Source organism: Ambystoma mexicanum, chromosome 2q (genome assembly GCF_040938575.1).
Source record: "Ambystoma mexicanum isolate Mex_15411 chromosome 2q, UKY_AmexF1_1, whole genome shotgun sequence".
Lineage (NCBI taxonomy): Eukaryota > Metazoa > Chordata > Amphibia > Caudata > Ambystomatidae > Ambystoma > Ambystoma mexicanum.
The window spans coordinates 127862172-127880938 of NC_090924.1; the positions used below are offsets into that span (position 1 = coordinate 127862172).

At 47.1% G+C, this 18767-nt stretch overlaps 9 non-coding genes across 9 annotated transcripts; all 9 read left to right on the plus strand.

Moving 5' to 3' along the window:
- Positions 1–3389: 3389 nt before the first annotated feature.
- On the plus strand, positions 3390–3462 carry TRNAV-CAC (transfer RNA valine (anticodon CAC)). The gene has a single exon. It is a non-coding gene; the product is annotated as a tRNA-Val (tRNA).
- A 1784-nt stretch (positions 3463–5246) lies between these two features.
- Positions 5247–5319, plus strand: TRNAV-CAC (transfer RNA valine (anticodon CAC)). Its single transcript has one exon. It is a non-coding gene; the product is annotated as a tRNA-Val (tRNA).
- A 1315-nt stretch (positions 5320–6634) lies between these two features.
- On the plus strand, positions 6635–6706 carry TRNAP-UGG (transfer RNA proline (anticodon UGG)). The gene has a single exon. It is a non-coding gene; the product is annotated as a tRNA-Pro (tRNA).
- A 2262-nt stretch (positions 6707–8968) lies between these two features.
- Positions 8969–9041, plus strand: TRNAV-CAC (transfer RNA valine (anticodon CAC)). Its single transcript has one exon. It is a non-coding gene; the product is annotated as a tRNA-Val (tRNA).
- Positions 9042–10825: 1784 nt separating this feature from the next.
- Positions 10826–10898, plus strand: TRNAV-CAC (transfer RNA valine (anticodon CAC)). Its single transcript has one exon. It is a non-coding gene; the product is annotated as a tRNA-Val (tRNA).
- Positions 10899–12682: 1784 nt separating this feature from the next.
- TRNAV-CAC (transfer RNA valine (anticodon CAC)) lies at positions 12683–12755 on the plus strand. Its single transcript has one exon. It is a non-coding gene; the product is annotated as a tRNA-Val (tRNA).
- A 1784-nt stretch (positions 12756–14539) lies between these two features.
- TRNAV-CAC (transfer RNA valine (anticodon CAC)) lies at positions 14540–14612 on the plus strand. The gene has a single exon. It is a non-coding gene; the product is annotated as a tRNA-Val (tRNA).
- Positions 14613–15931: 1319 nt separating this feature from the next.
- TRNAP-UGG (transfer RNA proline (anticodon UGG)) lies at positions 15932–16003 on the plus strand. Its single transcript has one exon. It is a non-coding gene; the product is annotated as a tRNA-Pro (tRNA).
- A 2299-nt stretch (positions 16004–18302) lies between these two features.
- On the plus strand, positions 18303–18375 carry TRNAV-CAC (transfer RNA valine (anticodon CAC)). Its single transcript has one exon. It is a non-coding gene; the product is annotated as a tRNA-Val (tRNA).
- Positions 18376–18767: the final 392 nt, after the last annotated feature.

Here is an 18767-nt window from a genome sequence, read left to right on the forward strand (position 1 = left end):
AGTTGGGTCCGCTCCGTCCTCTGAAATGGTCCATATTAGTTACATAGGTTAGTGTACCAAAGAAATAATACATTTTCATATACAGCTTCTTCATTTCTGTGTTCTGAGGGATTACCAGTTGTAAGAAATGCACTTGCCGGTACAGTGATTCCCTGGCTTTCTCTGGCCCGAGAAAGCTTTTCCTCTGAAGTGGGAACAGAAGTTGGACTGCTTCTGCTGAACTTCCTGAAAGCAGAGCTGGCGGGAGGAGGGACTTTTTGAGTGCTGGGAAAATTTGAGCTGGAAATTTGCATCGGCTGGACAGAGATTGCTTGGAGCAGCCAAAATATAATAACGGCCATGGCGCTCAAGTAAAGCAGAAAGCTTTTAGTATACACCTTTTGCACTCTTGTCAACGAAGCTGGGTTCTGTGAATGCTCACCCTACGCAAGAAAAGAGAACAGACTTTGCTGGTGACCTAAATATATCTGGCCTGATCGAGCACGATCGAGCTCTGAGTGAGCAGCTGTGCAATGGTCATCTTTACCAAAGGGGAGATGCTGCTTTTTCCAGTGTCACGCCCATGCTCTCAGGGCTGGAGGGAGGAGGGCTGCTTTTTGTTTTTACAGGCAAAAGGAAAGGCCCAGCCCTCAGAGCTTCTGCCAATGCAGATCCCAGCAGGTGCAAAATAAAGGCTCTCCCCCACCTTGCCAGCTGCAGATTGATCAGAAGACTGCTAGTCTAGTGTGTTGGGCCACTTTCTCTCTTCTGTGTATCGTCCCCTCTTATTACATAAACAGCATAAGAGGAATAAAGGAAGGAAGGAAGGAAGGAAGGAACAGTGTATCGCAAGCACCTTCCACCCTGATGTCAATGGGCCACCAACCTTCGGGATGAGGAGGAGACCTGTGAAGACAGTCAGAGCGTGCCGACTGGGGCATTCATTTGGCTCATACACCGACAAGGCTTTCAGCGGCAGGAACAAACTTCAGGAATAGGCATTCTTGGCCTCGAATCCTAAGGGGGGTGCAAACGCTGAGGACAATTCCGTCAAATGCTCAAAGGACCGTGGCTCGTTGGTCTAGGGGTATGATTCTCGCTTTGGGTGCGAGAGGTCCCGTACGAGCCCAATCAAGGTGGTTAACTTGAGCTCCTTTTTTTTGTTTTTTCAATGTTATTTTCATTGGACAGACTCTCTGGTTTTCTCGGTAAGCAGTAGTCGATGAACAATTCACTTCCTGAACCTCTTTGCGTGCCATGTCCTTGCGACAAGCACTTTGTGTTCTCTGTTAGCTCTCAGTAACATTCCTTGATTTGCTTGTGAGTTTTGGCCGTCCGATCTCAAAGTGGAAATATGTCCTTCCCTCTGTACGCTGCATAGGCCCTCAGCTGGCATACTTGTATATGTGCGCATGCTTGATAGGACGTATGTTTTAGGCTGGATTGTGTGAGCTTCAGGCGCAAGGCATTTGATTAGTCTTTAAGCAGGTCCACTTGCACTGCCCTTTGCACCTGTTCTCCCAGTCCCTACAAAGGTGAGCAAGCAGCTGTTTCTGTAGTGTAGTGGTTATAAAGGTCCCCGGTTCGAGACCGGGCAGAAACACTCTCTGCTGGCATTTTACACAAAATAGTTTTTTTCCCCTTTTGTCACACACAAATGTAAAGTATGAACTTATTTGCGTTCCCATGGAAATAGCATATGCTCTCAAGAGCTTGAGAAATACACTGGGAAGGCAAGCATCCTCACATGTATTCTGTATATGGGGCCAATAAAAAAATGCACGCGCTTGCATTTTGTGTATGTAATGTTGCAGAGCACAGAGAGGATTTATTTTCCCTACTGCTGGGTATTTGGGTCTCTGGGATCACAGTTGGGTCCGCTCCGTCCTCTGAAATGGTCCATATTAGTTACATAGGTTAGTGTACCAAAGAAATAATACATTTTCATATACAGCTTCTTCATTTCTGTGTTCTGAGGGATTACCAGTTGTAAGAAATGCACTTGCCGGTACAGTGATTCCCTGGCTTTCTCTGGCCCGAGAAAGCTTTTCCTCTGAAGTGGGAACAGAAGTTGGACTGCTTCTGCTGAACTTCCTGAAAGCAGAGCTGGCGGGAGGAGGGACTTTTTGAGTGCTGGGAAAATTTGAGCTGGAAATTTGCATCGGCTGGACAGAGATTGCTTGGAGCAGCCAAAATATAATAACGGCCATGGCGCTCAAGTAAAGCAGAAAGCTTTTAGTATACACCTTTTGCACTCTTGTCAACGAAGCTGGGCTCTGTGAATGCTCACCCTACGCAAGAAAAGAGAACAGACTTTGCTGGTGACCTAAATATATCTCGCCTGATCGAGCACGATCGAGCTCTGAGTGAGCAGCTGTGCAATGGTCATCTTTACCAAAGGGGAGATGCTGCTTTTTCCAGTGTCACGCCCATGCTCTCAGGGCTGGAGGGAGGAGGGCTGCTTTTTGTTTTTACAGGCAAAAGGAAAGGCCCAGCCCTCAGAGCTTCTGCCAATGCAGATCCCAGCAGGTGCAAAATAAAGGCTCTCCCCCACCTTGCCAGCTGCAGATTGATCAGAAGACTGCTAGTCTAGTGTGTTGGGCCACTTTCTCTCTTCTGTGTATCGTCCCCTCTTATTACATAAACAGCATAAGAGGAATAAAGGAAGGAAGGAAGGAAGGAAGGAACAGTGTATCGCAAGCACCTTCCACCCTGATGTCAATGGGCCACCAACCTTCGGGATGAGGAGGAGACCTGTGAAGACAGTCAGAGCGTGCCGACTGGGGCATTCATTTGACTCATACACCGACAAGGCTTTCAGCGGCAGGAACAAACTTCAGGAATAGGCATTCTTGGCCTCGAATCCTAAGGGGGGTGCAAACGCTGAGGACAATTCCGTCAAATGCTCGAAGGACCGTGGCTCGTTGGTCTAGGGGTATGATTCTCGCTTTGGGTGTGAGAGGTCCCGGGTTAAAATCCCGGACGAGCCCAATCAAGGTGGTTAACTTGAGCTCCTTTTTTTTGTTTTTTCAATGTTATTTTCATTGGACAGACTCTCTGGTTTTCTCGGTAAGCAGTAGTCGATGAACAATTCACTTCCTGAACCTCTTTGCGTGCCATGTCCTTGCGACAAGCACTTTGTGTTCTCTGTTAGCTCTCAGTAACATTCCTTGATTTGCTTGTGAGTTTTGGCCGTCCGATCTCAAAGTGGAAATATGTCCTTCCCTCTGTACGCTGCATAGGCCCTCAGCTGGCATACTTGTATATGTGCGCATGCTTGATAGGACGTATGTTTTAGGCTGGATTGTGTGAGCTTCAGGCGCAAGGCATTTGATTAGTCTTTAAGCAGGTCCACTTGCACTGCCCTTTGCACCTGTTCTCCCAGTCCCTACAAAGGTGAGCAAGCAGCTGTTTCTGTAGTGTAGTGGTTATCACGTTCGCCTCACACGCGAAAGGTCCCCGGTTCGAGACCGGGCAGAAACACTCTCTGCTGGCATTTTACACAAAATAGTTTTTTTCCCCTTTTGTCACACACAAATGTAAAGTATGAACTTATTTGCGTTCTCATGGAAATAGCATATGCTCTCAAGAGCTTGAGAAATACACTGGGAAGGCAAGCATCCTCACATGTATTCTGTATATGGGGCCAATAAAAAAATGCACGCGCTTGCATTTTGTGTATGTAATGTTGCAGAGCACAGAGAGGATTTATTTTCCCTACTGCTGGGTATTTGGGTCTCTGGGATCACAGTTGGGTCCGTTCCGTCCTCTGAAATGGTCCATATTAGTTACATAGGTTAGTGTACCAAAGAAATAATACATTTTCATATACAGCTTCTTCATTTCTGTGTTCTGAGGGATTACCAGTTGTAAGAAATGCACTTGCCGGTACAGTGATTCCCTGGCTTTCTCTGGCCCGAGAAAGCTTTTCCTCTGAAGTGGGAACAGAAGTTGGACTGCTTCTGCTGAACTTCCTGAAAGCAGAGCTGGCGGGAGGAGGGACTTTTTGAGTGCTGGGAAAATTTGAGCTGGAAATTTGCATCGGCTGGACAGAGATTGCTTGGAGCAGCCAAAATATAATAACGGTCATGGCGCTCAAGTAAAGCAGAAAGCTTTTAGTATACACCTTTTGCACTCTTGTCAACGAAGCTGGGCTCTGTGAATGCTCACCCTACGCAAGAAAAGAGAACAGACTTTGCTGGTGACCTAAATATATCTCGCCTGATCGAGCACGATCGAGCTCTGAGTGAGCAGCTGTGCAATGGTCATCTTTACCAAAGGGGAGATGCTGCTTTTTCCAGTGTCACGCCCATGCTCTCAGGGCTGGAGGGAGGAGGGCTGCTTTTTGTTTTTACAGGCAAAAGGAAAGGCCCAGCCCTCAGAGCTTCTGCCAATGCAGATCCCAGCAGGTGCAAAATAAAGGCTCTCCCCCACCTTGCCAGCTGCAGATTGATCAGAAGACTGCTAGTCTAGTGTGTTGGGCCACTTTCTCTCTTCTGTGTATCGTCCCCTCTTATTACATAAACAGCATAAGAGGAATAAAGGAAGGAAGGAAGGAAGGAAGGAACAGTGTATCGCAAGCACCTTCCACCCTGATGTCAATGGGCCACCAACCTTCGGGATGAGGAGGAGACCTGTGAAGACAGTCAGAGCGTGCCGACTGGGGCATTCATTTGGCTCATACACCGACAAGGCTTTCAGCGGCAGGAACAAACTTCAGGAATAGGCATTCTTGGCCTCGAATCCTAAGGGGGGTGCAAACGCTGAGGACAATTCCGTCAAATGCTCAAAGGACTGTGGCTCGTTGGTCTAGGGGTATGATTCTCGCTTTGGGTGCGAGAGGTCCCAATCAAGGTGGTTAACTTGAGCTCCTATTTTTTGTTTTTTCAATGTTATTTTCATTGGACAGACTCTCTGGTTTTCTCGGTAAGCAGTAGTCGATGAACAATTCACTTCCTGAACCTCTTTGCGTGCCATGTCCTTGCGACAAGCACTTTGTGTTCTCTGTTAGCTCTCAGTAACATTCCTTGATTTGCTTGTGAGTTTTGGCCGTCCGATCTCAAAGTGGAAATATGTCCTTCCCTCTGTACGCTGCATAGGCCCTCAGCTGGCATACTTGTATATGTGCGCATGCTTGATAGGACGTATGTTTTAGGCTGGATTGTGTGAGCTTCAGGCGCAAAGCATTTGATTAGTCTTTAAGCAGGTCCACTTGCACTGCCCTTTGCACCTGTTCTCCCAGTCCCTACAAAGGTGAGCAAGCAGCTGTTTCTGTAGTGTAGTGGTTATCACGTTCGCCTCACACGCGAAAGGTCCCCGGTTCGAGACCGGGCAGAAACACTCTCTGCTGGCATTTTACACAAAATAGTTTTTTTCCCCTTTTGTCACACACAAATGTAAAGTATGAACTTATTTGCGTTCCCATGGAAATAGCATATGCTCTCAAGAGCTTGAGAAATACACTGGGAAGGCAAGCATCCTCACATGTATTCTGTATATGGGGCCAATAAAAAAATGCACGCGCTTGCATTTTGTGTATGTAATGTTGCAGAGCACAGAGAGGATTTATTTTCCCTACTGCTGGGTATTTGGGTCTCTGGGATCACAGTTGGGTCCGCTCCGTCCTCTGAAATGGTCCATATTAGTTACATAGGTTAGTGTACCAAAGAAATAATACATTTTCATATACAGCTTCTTCATTTCTGTGTTCTGAGGGATTACCAGTTGTAAGAAATGCACTTGCCGGTACAGTGATTCCCTGGCTTTCTCTGGCCCGAGAAAGCTTTTCCTCTGAAGTGGGAACAGAAGTTGGACTGCTTCTGCTGAACTTCCTGAAAGCAGAGCTGGCGGGAGGAGGGACTTTTTGAGTGCTGGGAAAATTTGAGCTGGAAATTTGCATCGGCTGGACAGAGATTGCTTGGAGCAGCCAAAATATAATAACGGCCATGGCGCTCAAGTAAAGCAGAAAGCTTTTAGTATACACCTTTTGCACTCTTGTCAACGAAGCTGGGTTCTGTGAATGCTCACCCTACGCAAGAAAAGAGAACAGACTTTGCTGGTGACCTAAATATATCTGGCCTGATCGAGCACGATCGAGCTCTGAGTGAGCAGCTGTGCAATGGTCATCTTTACCAAAGGGGAGATGCTGCTTTTTCCAGTGTCACGCCCATGCTCTCAGGGCTGGAGGGAGGAGGGCTGCTTTTTGTTTTTACAGGCAAAAGGAAAGGCCCAGCCCTCAGAGCTTCTGCCAATGCAGATCCCAGCAGGTGCAAAATAAAGGCTCTCCCCCACCTTGCCAGCTGCAGATTGATCAGAAGACTGCTAGTCTAGTGTGTTGGGCCACTTTCTCTCTTCTGTGTATCGTCCCCTCTTATTACATAAACAGCATAAGAGGAATAAAGGAAGGAAGGAAGGAAGGAAGGAACAGTGTATCGCAAGCACCTTCCACCCTGATGTCAATGGGCCACCAACCTTCGGGATGAGGAGGAGACCTGTGAAGACAGTCAGAGCGTGCCGACTGGGGCATTCATTTGGCTCATACACCGACAAGGCTTTCAGCGGCAGGAACAAACTTCAGGAATAGGCATTCTTGGCCTCGAATCCTAAGGGGGGTGCAAACGCTGAGGACAATTCCGTCAAATGCTCAAAGGACCGTGGCTCGTTGGTCTAGGGGTATGATTCTCGCTTTGGGTGCGAGAGGTCCCGGGTTCAAATCCCGTACGAGCCCAATCAAGGTGGTTAACTTGAGCTCCTTTTTTTTGTTTTTTCAATGTTATTTTCATTGGACAGACTCTCTGGTTTTCTCGGTAAGCAGTAGTCGATGAACAATTCACTTCCTGAACCTCTTTGCGTGCCATGTCCTTGCGACAAGCACTTTGTGTTCTCTGTTAGCTCTCAGTAACATTCCTTGATTTGCTTGTGAGTTTTGGCCGTCCGATCTCAAAGTGGAAATATGTCCTTCCCTCTGTACGCTGCATAGGCCCTCAGCTGGCATACTTGTATATGTGCGCATGCTTGATAGGACGTATGTTTTAGGCTGGATTGTGTGAGCTTCAGGCGCAAGGCATTTGATTAGTCTTTAAGCAGGTCCACTTGCACTGCCCTTTGCACCTGTTCTCCCAGTCCCTACAAAGGTGAGCAAGCAGCTGTTTCTGTAGTGTAGTGGTTATAAAGGTCCCCGGTTCGAGACCGGGCAGAAACACTCTCTGCTGGCATTTTACACAAAATAGTTTTTTTCCCCTTTTGTCACACACAAATGTAAAGTATGAACTTATTTGCGTTCCCATGGAAATAGCATATGCTCTCAAGAGCTTGAGAAATACACTGGGAAGGCAAGCATCCTCACATGTATTCTGTATATGGGGCCAATAAAAAAATGCACGCGCTTGCATTTTGTGTATGTAATGTTGCAGAGCACAGAGAGGATTTATTTTCCCTACTGCTGGGTATTTGGGTCTCTGGGATCACAGTTGGGTCCGCTCCGTCCTCTGAAATGGTCCATATTAGTTACATAGGTTAGTGTACCAAAGAAATAATACATTTTCATATACAGCTTCTTCATTTCTGTGTTCTGAGGGATTACCAGTTGTAAGAAATGCACTTGCCGGTACAGTGATTCCCTGTCTTTCTCTGGCCCGAGAAAGCTTTTCCTCTGAAGTGGGAACAGAAGTTGGACTGCTTCTGCTGAACTTCCTGAAAGCAGAGCTGGCGGGAGGAGGGACTTTTTGAGTGCTGGGAAAATTTGAGCTGGAAATTTGCATCGGCTGGACAGAGATTGCTTGGAGCAGCCAAAATATAATAACGGCCATGGCGCTCAAGTAAAGCAGAAAGCTTTTAGTATACACCTTTTGCACTCTTGTCAACGAAGCTGGGCTCTGTGAATGCTCACCCTACGCAAGAAAAGAGAACAGACTTTGCTGGTGACCTAAATATATCTCGCCTGATCGAGCACGATCGAGCTCTGAGTGAGCAGCTGTGCAATGGTCATCTTTACCAAAGGGGAGATGCTGCTTTTTCCAGTGTCACGCCCATGCTCTCAGGGCTGGAGGGAGGAGGGCTGCTTTTTGTTTTTACAGGCAAAAGGAAAGGCCCAGCCCTCAGAGCTTCTGCCAATGCAGATCCCAGCAGGTGCAAAATAAAGGCTCTCCCCCACCTTGCCAGCTGCAGATTGATCAGAAGACTGCTAGTCTAGTGTGTTGGGCCACTTTCTCTCTTCTGTGTATCGTCCCCTCTTATTACATAAACAGCATAAGAGGAATAAAGGAAGGAAGGAAGGAAGGAAGGAAGGAACAGTGTATCGCAAGCACCTTCCACCCTGATGTCAATGGGCCACCAACCTTCGGGATGAGGAGGAGACCTGTGAAGACAGTCAGAGCGTGCCGACTGGGGCATTCATTTGGCTCATACACCGACAAGGCTTTCAGCGGCAGGAACAAACTTCAGGAATAGGCATTCTTGGCCTCGAATCCTAAGGGGGGTGCAAACGCTGAGGACAATTCCGTCAAATGCTCAAAGGACTGTGGCTCGTTGGTCTAGGGGTATGATTCTCGCTTTGGGTGCGAGAGGTCCCAATCAAGGTGGTTAACTTGAGCTCCTATTTTTTGTTTTTTCAATGTTATTTTCATTGGACAGACTCTCTGGTTTTCTCGGTAAGCAGTAGTCGATGAACAATTCACTTCCTGAACCTCTTTGCGTGCCATGTCCTTGCGACAAGCACTTTGTGTTCTCTGTTAGCTCTCAGTAACATTCCTTGATTTGCTTGTGAGTTTTGGCCGTCCGATCTCAAAGTGGAAATATGTCCTTCCCTCTGTACGCTGCATAGGCCCTCAGCTGGCATACTTGTATATGTGCGCATGCTTGATAGGACGTATGTTTTAGGCTGGATTGTGTGAGCTTCAGGCGCAAGGCATTTGATTAGTCTTTAAGCAGGTCCACTTGCACTGCCCTTTGCACCTGTTCTCCCAGTCCCTACAAAGGTGAGTAAGCAGCTGTTTCTGTAGTGTAGTGGTTATCACGTTCGCCTCACACGCGAAAGGTCCCCGGTTCGAGACCAGGCAGAAACACTCTCTGCTGGCATTTTACACAAAATAGTTTTTTTCCCCTTTTGTCACACACAAATGTAAAGTATGAACTTATTTGCGTTCCCATGGAAATAGCATATGCTCTCAAGAGCTTGAGAAATACACTGGGAAGGCAAGCATCCTCACATGTATTCTGTATATGGGGCCAATAAAAAAATGCACGCGCTTGCATTTTGTGTATGTAATGTTGCAGAGCACAGAGAGGATTTATTTTCCCTACTGCTGGGTATTTGAGTCTCTGGGATCACAGTTGGGTCCGCTCCGTCCTCTGAAATGGTCCATATTAGTTACATAGGTTAGTGTACCAAAGAAATAATACATTTTCATATACAGCTTCTTTATTTCTGTGTTCTGAGGGATTACCAGTTGTAAGAAATGCACTTGCCGGTACAGTGATTCCCTGGCTTTCTCTGGCCCGAGAAAGCTTTTCCTCTGAAGTGGGAACAGAAGTTGGACTGCTTCTGCTGAACTTCCTGAAAGCAGAGCTGGCGGGAGGAGGGACTTTTTGAGTGCTGGGAAAATTTGAGCTGGAAATTTGCATCGGCTGGACAGAGATTGCTTGGAGCAGCCAAAATATAATAACGGCCATGGCGCTCAAGTAAAGCAGAAAGCTTTTAGTATACACCTTTTGCACTCTTGTCAACGAAGCTGGGCTCTGTGAATGCTCACCCTACGCAAGAAAAGAGAACAGACTTTGCTGGTGACCTAAATATATCTCGCCTGATCGAGCACGATCGAGCTCTGAGTGAGCAGCTGTGCAATGGTCATCTTTACCAAAGGGGAGATGCTGCTTTTTCCAGTGTCACGCCCATGCTCTCAGGGCTGGAGGGAGGAGGGCTGCTTTTTGTTTTTACAGGCAAAAGGAAAGGCCCAGCCCTCAGAGCTTCTGCCAATGCAGATCCCAGCAGGTGCAAAATAAAGGCTCTCCCCCACCTTGCCAGCTGCAGATTGATCAGAAGACTGCTAGTCTAGTGTGTTGGGCCACTTTCTCTCTTCTGTGTATCATCCCCTCTTATTACATAAACAGCATAAGAGGAATAAAGGAAGGAAGGAAGGAAGGAAGGAACAGTGTATCGCAAGCACCTTCCACCCTGATGTCAATGGGCCACCAACCTTCGGGATGAGGAGGAGACCTGTGAAGACAGTCAGAGCGTGCCGACTGGGGCATTCATTTGGCTCATACACCGACAAGGCTTTCAGCGGCAGGAACAAACTTCAGGAATAGGCATTCTTTACCTCGAATCCTAAGGGGGGTGCAAACGCTGAGGACAATTCCGTCAAATGCTCAAAGGACCGTGGCTCGTTGGTCTAGGGGTATGATTCTCGCTTTGGGTGCGAGAGGTCCCAATCAAGGTGGTTAACTTGAGCTCCTATTTTTTGTTTTTTCAATGTTATTTTCATTGGACAGACTCTCTGGTTTTCTCGGTAAGCAGTAGTCGATGAACAATTCACTTCCTGAACCTCTTTGCGTGCCATGTCCTTGCGACAAGCACTTTGTGTTCTCTGTTAGCTCTCAGTAACATTCCTTGATTTGCTTGTGAGTTTTGGCCGTCCGATCTCAAAGTGGAAATATGTCCTTCCCTCTGTACGCTGCATAGGCCCTCAGCTGGCATACTTGTATATGTGCGCATGCTTGATAGGACGTATGTTTTAGGCTGGATTGTGTGAGCTTCAGGCGCAAGGCATTTGATTAGTCTTTAAGCAGGTCCACTTGCACTGCCCTTTGCACCTGTTCTCCCAGTCCCTACAAAGGTGAGTAAGCAGCTGTTTCTGTAGTGTAGTGGTTATCACGTTCGCCTCACACGCGAAAGGTCCCCGGTTCGAGACCGGGCAGAAACACTCTCTGCTGGCATTTTACACAAAATAGTTTTTTTCCCCTTTTGTCACACACAAATGTAAAGTATGAACTTATTTGCGTTCCCATGGAAATAGCATATGCTCTCAAGAGCTTGAGAAATACACTGGGAAGGCAAGCATCCTCACATGTATTCTGTATATGGGGCCAATAAAAAAATGCACGCGCTTGCATTTTGTGTATGTAATGTTGCAGAGCACAGAGAGGATTTATTTTCCCTACTGCTGGGTATTTGAGTCTCTGGGATCACAGTTGGGTCCGCTCCGTCCTCTGAAATGGTCCATATTAGTTACATAGGTTAGTGTACCAAAGAAATAATACATTTTCATATACAGCTTCTTCATTTCTGTGTTCTGAGGGATTACCAGTTGTAAGAAATGCACTTGCCGGTACAGTGATTCCCTGGCTTTCTCTGGCCCGAGAAAGCTTTTCCTCTGAAGTGGGAACAGAAGTTGGACTGCTTCTGCTGAACTTCCTGAAAGCAGAGCTGGCGGGAGGAGGGACTTTTTGAGTGCTGGGAAAATTTGAGCTGGAAATTTGCATCGGCTGGACAGAGATTGCTTGGAGCAGCCAAAATATAATAACGGCCATGGCGCTCAAGTAAAGCAGAAAGCTTTTAGTATACACCTTTTGCACTCTTGTCAACGAAGCTGGGTTCTGTGAATGCTCACCCTACGCAAGAAAAGAGAACAGACTTTGCTGGTGACCTAAATATATCTGGCCTGATCGAGCACGATCGAGCTCTGAGTGAGCAGCTGTGCAATGGTCATCTTTACCAAAGGGGAGATGCTGCTTTTTCCAGTGTCACGCCCATGCTCTCAGGGCTGGAGGGAGGAGGGCTGCTTTTTGTTTTTACAGGCAAAAGGAAAGGCCCAGCCCTCAGAGCTTCTGCCAATGCAGATCCCAGCAGGTGCAAAATAAAGGCTCTCCCCCACCTTGCCAGCTGCAGATTGATCAGAAGACTGCTAGTCTAGTGTGTTGGGCCACTTTCTCTCTTCTGTGTATCGTCCCCTCTTATTACATAAACAGCATAAGAGGAATAAAGGAAGGAAGGAAGGAAGGAAGGAACAGTGTATCGCAAGCACCTTCCACCCTGATGTCAATGGGCCACCAACCTTCGGGATGAGGAGGAGACCTGTGAAGACAGTCAGAGCGTGCCGACTGGGGCATTCATTTGGCTCATACACCGACAAGGCTTTCAGCGGCAGGAACAAACTTCAGGAATAGGCATTCTTGGCCTCGAATCCTAAGGGGGGTGCAAACGCTGAGGACAATTCCGTCAAATGCTCAAAGGACTGTGGCTCGTTGGTCTAGGGGTATGATTCTCGCTTTGGGTGCGAGAGGTCCCAATCAAGGTGGTTAACTTGAGCTCCTATTTTTTGTTTTTTCAATGTTATTTTCATTGGACAGACTCTCTGGTTTTCTCGGTAAGCAGTAGTCGATGAACAATTCACTTCCTGAACCTCTTTGCGTGCCATGTCCTTGCGACAAGCACTTTGTGTTCTCTGTTAGCTCTCAGTAACATTCCTTGATTTGCTTGTGAGTTTTGGCCGTCCGATCTCAAAGTGGAAATATGTCCTTCCCTCTGTACGCTGCATAGGCCCTCAGCTGGCATACTTGTATATGTGCGCATGCTTGATAGGACGTATGTTTTAGGCTGGATTGTGTGAGCTTCAGGCGCAAGGCATTTGATTAGTCTTTAAGCAGGTCCACTTGCACTGCCCTTTGCACCTGTTCTCCCAGTCCCTACAAAGGTGAGTAAGCAGCTGTTTCTGTAGTGTAGTGGTTATCACGTTCGCCTCACACGCGAAAGGTCCCCGGTTCGAGACCGGGCAGAAACATTCTCTGCTGGCATTTTACACAAAATAGTTTTTTTCCCCTTTTGTCACACACAAATGTAAAGTATGAACTTATTTGCGTTCCCATGGAAATAGCATATGCTCTCAAGAGCTTGAGAAATACACTGGGAAGGCAAGCATCCTCACATGTATTCTGTATATGGGGCCAATAAAAAAATGCACGCGCTTGCATTTTGTGTATGTAATGTTGCAGAGCACAGAGAGGATTTATTTTCCCTACTGCTGGGTATTTGAGTCTCTGGGATCACAGTTGGGTCCGCTCCGTCCTCTGAAATGGTCCATATTAGTTACATAGGTTAGTGTACCAAAGAAATAATACATTTTCATATACAGCTTCTTCATTTCTGTGTTCTGAGGGATTACCAGTTGTAAGAAATGCACTTGCCGGTACAGTGATTCCCTGGCTTTCTCTGGCCCGAGAAAGCTTTTCCTCTGAAGTGGGAACAGAAGTTGGACTGCTTCTGCTGAACTTCCTGAAAGCAGAGCTGGCGGGAGGAGGGACTTTTTGAGTGCTGGGAAAATTTGAGCTGGAAATTTGCATCGGCTGGACAGAGATTGCTTGGAGCAGCCAAAATATAATAACGGCCATGGCGCTCAAGTAAAGCAGAAAGCTTTTAGTATACACCTTTTGCACTCTTGTCAACGAAGCTGGGCTCTGTGAATGCTCACCCTACGCAAGAAAAGAGAACAGACTTTGCTGGTGACCTAAATATATCTCGCCTGATCGAGCACGATCGAGCTCTGAGTGAGCAGCTGTGCAATGGTCATCTTTACCAAAGGGGAGATGCTGCTTTTTCCAGTGTCACGCCCATGCTCTCAGGGCTGGAGGGAGGAGGGCTGCTTTTTGTTTTTACAGGCAAAAGGAAAGGCCCAGCCCTCAGAGCTTCTGCCAATGCAGATCCCAGCAGGTGCAAAATAAAGGCTCTCCCCCACCTTGCCAGCTGCAGATTGATCAGAAGACTGCTAGTCTAGTGTGTTGGGCCACTTTCTCTCTTCTGTGTATCGTCCCCTCTTATTACATAAACAGCATAAGAGGAATAAAGGAAGGAAGGAAGGAAGGAAGGAACAGTGTATCGCAAGCACCTTCCACCCTGATGTCAATGGGCCACCAACCTTCGGGATGAGGAGGAGACCTGTGAAGACAGTCAGAGCGTGCCGACTGGGGCATTCATTTGGCTCATACACCGACAAGGCTTTCAGCGGCAGGAACAAACTTCAGGAATAGGCATTCTTGGCCTCGAATCCTAAGGGGGGTGCAAACGCTGAGGACAATTCCGTCAAATGCTCAAAGGACTGTGGCTCGTTGGTCTAGGGGTATGATTCTCGCTTTGGGTGCGAGAGGTCCCAATCAAGGTGGTTAACTTGAGCTCCTATTTTTTGTTTTTTCAATGTTATTTTCATTGGACAGACTCTCTGGTTTTCTCGGTAAGCAGTAGTCGATGAACAATTCACTTCCTGAACCTCTTTGCGTGCCATGTCCTTGCGACAAGCACTTTGTGTTCTCTGTTAGCTCTCAGTAACATTCCTTGATTTGCTTGTGAGTTTTGGCCGTCCGATCTCAAAGTGGAAATATGTCCTTCCCTCTGTACGCTGCATAGGCCCTCAGCTGGCATACTTGTATATGTGCGCATGCTTGATAGGACGTATGTTTTAGGCTGGATTGTGTGAGCTTCAGGCGCAAGGCATTTGATTAGTCTTTAAGCAGGTCCACTTGCACTGCCCTTTGCACCTGTTCTCCCAGTCCCTACAAAGGTGAGCAAGCAGCTGTTTCTGTAGTGTAGTGGTTATCACGTTCGCCTCACACGCGAAAGGTCCCCGGTTCGAGACCGGGCAGAAACACTCTCTGCTGGCATTTTACACAAAATAGTTTTTTTCCCCTTTTGTCACACACAAATGTAAAGTATGAACTTATTTGCGTTCCCATGGAAATAGCATATGCTCTCAAGAGCTTGAGAAATACACTGGGAAGGCAAGCATCCTCACATGTATTCTGTATATGGGGCCAATAAAAAAATGCACGCGCTTGCATTTTGTGTATGTAATGTTGCAGAGCACAGAGAGGATTTATTTTCCCTACTGCTGGGTATTTGGGTCTCTGGGATCACAGTTGGGTCCGCTCCGTCCTCTGAAATGGTCCATATTAGTTACATAGGTTAGTGTACCAAAGAAATAATACATTTTCATAAACAGCTTCTTCATTTCTGTGTTCTGAGGGATTACCAGTTGTAAGAAATGCACTTGCCGGTACAGTGATTCCCTGGCTTTCTCTGGCCCGAGAAAGCTTTTCCTCTGAAGTGGGAACAGAAGTTGGACTGCTTCTGCTGAACTTCCTGAAAGCAGAGCTGGCGGGAGGAGGGACTTTTTGAGTGCTGGGAAAATTTGAGCTGGAAATTTGCATCGGCTGGACAGAGATTGCTTGGAGCAGCCAAAATATAATAACGGCCATGGCGCTCAAGTAAAGCAGAAAGCTTTTAGTATACACCTTTTGCACTCTTGTCAACGAAGCTGGGCTCTGTGAATGCTCACCCTACGCAAGAAAAGAGAACAGACTTTGCTGGTGACCTAAATATATCTCGCCTGATCGAGCACGATCGAGCTCTGAGTGAGCAGCTGTGCAATGGTCATCTTTACCAAAGGGGAGATGCTGATTTTTCCAGTGTCACGCCCATGCTCTCAGGGCTGGAGGGAGGAGGGCTGCTTTTTGTTTTTACAGGCAAAAGGAAAGGCCCAGCCCTCAGAGCTTCTGCCAATGCAGATCCCAGCAGGTGCAAAATAAAGGCTCTCCCCCACCTTGCCAGCTGCAGATTGATCAGAAGACTGCTAGTCTAGTGTGTTGGGCCACTTTCTCTCTTCTGTGTATCGTCCCCTCTTATTACATAAACAGCATAAGAGGAATAAAGGAAGGAAGGAAGGAAGGAAGGAAGGAACAGTGTATCGCAAGCACCTTCCACCCTGATGTCAATGGACCACCAACCTTCGGGATGAGGAGGAGACCTGTGAAGACAGTCAGAGCGTGCCGACTGGGGCATTCATTTGGCTCATACACCGACAAGGCTTTCAGCGGCAGGAACAAACTTCAGGAATAGGCATTCTTGGCCTCGAATCCTAAGGGGGGTGCAAACGCTGAGGACAATTCCGTCAAATGCTCAAAGGACCGTGGCTCGTTGGTCTAGGGGTATGATTCTCGCTTTGGGTGCGAGAAGTCCCGGGTTCAAATCCCGGACGAGCCCAATCAAGGTGGTTAACTTGAGCTCCTTTTTTTTGTTTTTTCAATGTTATTTTCATTGGACAGACTCTCTGGTTTTCTCGGTAAGCAGTAGTCGATGAACAATTCACTTCCTGAACCTCTTTGCGTGCCATGTCCTTGCGACAAGCACTTTGTGTTCTCTGTTAGCTCTCAGTAACATTCCTTGATTTGCTTGTGAGTTTTGGCCGTCCGATCTCAAAGTGGAAATATGTCCTTCCCTCTGTACGCTGCATAGGCCCTCAGCTGGCATACTTGTATATGTGCGCATGCTTGATAGGACGTATGTTTTAGGCTGGATTGTGTGAGCTTCAGGCGCAAGGCATTTGATTAGTCTTTAAGCAGGTCCACTTGCACTGCCCTTTGCACCTGTTCTCCCAGTCCCTACAAAGGTGAGCAAGCAGCTGTTTCTGTAGTGTATGGTTATCACGTTCGCCTCACACGCGAAAGGTCCCCGGTTCGAGACCGGGCAGAAACACTCTCTGCTGGCATTTTACACAAAATAGTTTTTTTCCCCTTTTGTCACACACAAATGTAAAGTATGAACTTATTTGCGTTCTCATGGAAATAGCATATGCTCTCAAGAGCTTGAGAAATACACTGGGAAGGCAAGCATCCTCACATGTATTCTGTATATGGGGCCAATAAAAAAATGCACGCGCTTGCATTTTGTGTATGTAATGTTGCAGAGCACAGAGAGGATTTATTTTCCCTACTGCTGGGTATTTGGGTCTCTGGGATCACAGTTGGGTCCGCTCCGTCCTCTGAAATGGTCCATATTAGTTACATAGGTTAGTGTACCAAAGAAATAATACATTTTCATATACAGCTTCTTCATTTCTGTGTTCTGAGGGATTACCAGTTGTAAGAAATGCACTTGCCGGTACAGTGATTCCCTGGCTTTCTCTGGCCCGAGAAAGCTTTTCCTCTGAAGTGGGAACAGAAGTTGGACTGCTTCTGCTGAACTTCCTGAAAGCAGAGCTGGCGGGAGGAGGGACTTTTTGAGTGCTGGGAAAATTTGAGCTGGAAATTTGCATCGGCTGGACAGAGATTGCTTGGAGCAGCCAAAATATAATAACGGCCATGGCGCTCAAGTAAAGCAGAAAGCTTTTAGTATACACCTTTTGCACTCTTGTCAACGAAGCTGGGCTCTGTGAATGCTCACCCTACGCAAGAAAAGAGAACAGACTTTGCTGGTGACCTAAATATATCTCGCCTGATCGAGCACGATCGAGCTCTGAGTGAGCAGCTGTGCAATGGTCATCTTTACCAAAGGGGAGATGCTGCTTTTTCCAGTGTCACGCCCATGTTCTCAGGGCTGGAGGGAGGAGGGCTGCTTTTTGTTTTTACAGGCAAAAGGAAAGGCCCAGCCCTCAGAGCTTCTGCCAATGCAGATCCCAGCAGGTGCAAAATAAAGGCTCTCCCCCACCTTGCCAGCTGCAGATTGATCAGAAGACTGCTAGTCTAGTGTGTTGGGCCACTTTCTCTCTTCTGTGTATCGTCCCCTCTTATTACATAAACAGCATAAGAGGAATAAAGGAAGGAAGGAAGGAAGGAAGGAACAGTGTATCGCAAGCACCTTCCACCCTGATGTCAATGGGCCACCAACCTTCGGGATGAGGAGGAGACCTGTGAAGACAGTCAGAGCGTGCCGACTGGGGCATTCATTTGGCTCATACACCGACAAGGCTTTCAGCGGCAGGAACAAACTTCAGGAATAGGCATTCTTGGCCTCGAATCCTAAGGGGGGTGCAAACGCTGAGGACAATTCCGTCAAATGCTCAAAGGACTGTGGCTAGTTGGTCTAGGGGTATGATTCTCGCTTTGGGTGCGAGAGGTCCCGGGTTCAAATCCCGGACGAGCCCAATCAAGGTGGTTAACTTGAGCTCCTTTTTTTTGTTTTTTCAATGTTATTTTCATTGGACAGACTCTCTGGTTTTCTCGGTAAGCAGTAGTCGATGAACAATTCACTTCCTGAACCTCTTTGCGTGCCATGTCCTTGCGACAAGCACTTTGTGTTCTCTGTTAGCTCTCAGTAACATTCCTTGATTTGCTTGTGAGTTTTGGCCGTCCGATCTCAAAGTGGAAATATGTCCTTCCCTCTGTACGCTGCATAGGCCCTCAGCTGGCATACTTGTATATGTGCGCATGCTTGATAGGACGTATGTTTTAGGCTGGATTGTGTGAGCTTCAGGCGCAAGGCATTTGATTAGTCTTTAAGCAGGTCCACTTGCACTGCCCTTTGCACCTGTTCTCCCAGTCCCTACAAAGGTGAGCAAGCAGCTGTTTCTGTAGTGTAGTGGTTATCACGTTCGCCTCACACGCGAAAGGTCCCCGGTTCGAGACCGGGCAGAAACACTCTCTGCTGGCATTTTACACAAAATAGTTTTTTTCCCCTTTTGTCACACACAAATGTAAAGTATGAACTTATTTGCGTTCCCATGGAAATAGCATATGCTCTCAAGAGCTTGAGAAATACACTGGGAAGGCAAGCATCCTCACATGTATTCTGTATATGGGGCCAATAAAAAAATGCACGCGCTTGCATTTTGTGTATGTAATGTTGCAGAGCACAGAGAGGATTTATTTTCCCTACTGCTGGGTATTTGGGTCTCTGGGATCACAGTTGGGTCCGCTCCGTCCTCTGAAATGGTCCATATTAGTTACATAGGTTAGTGTACCAAAGAAATAATACATTTTCATATACAGCTTCTTCATTTCTGTGTTCTGAGGGATTACCAGTTGTAAGA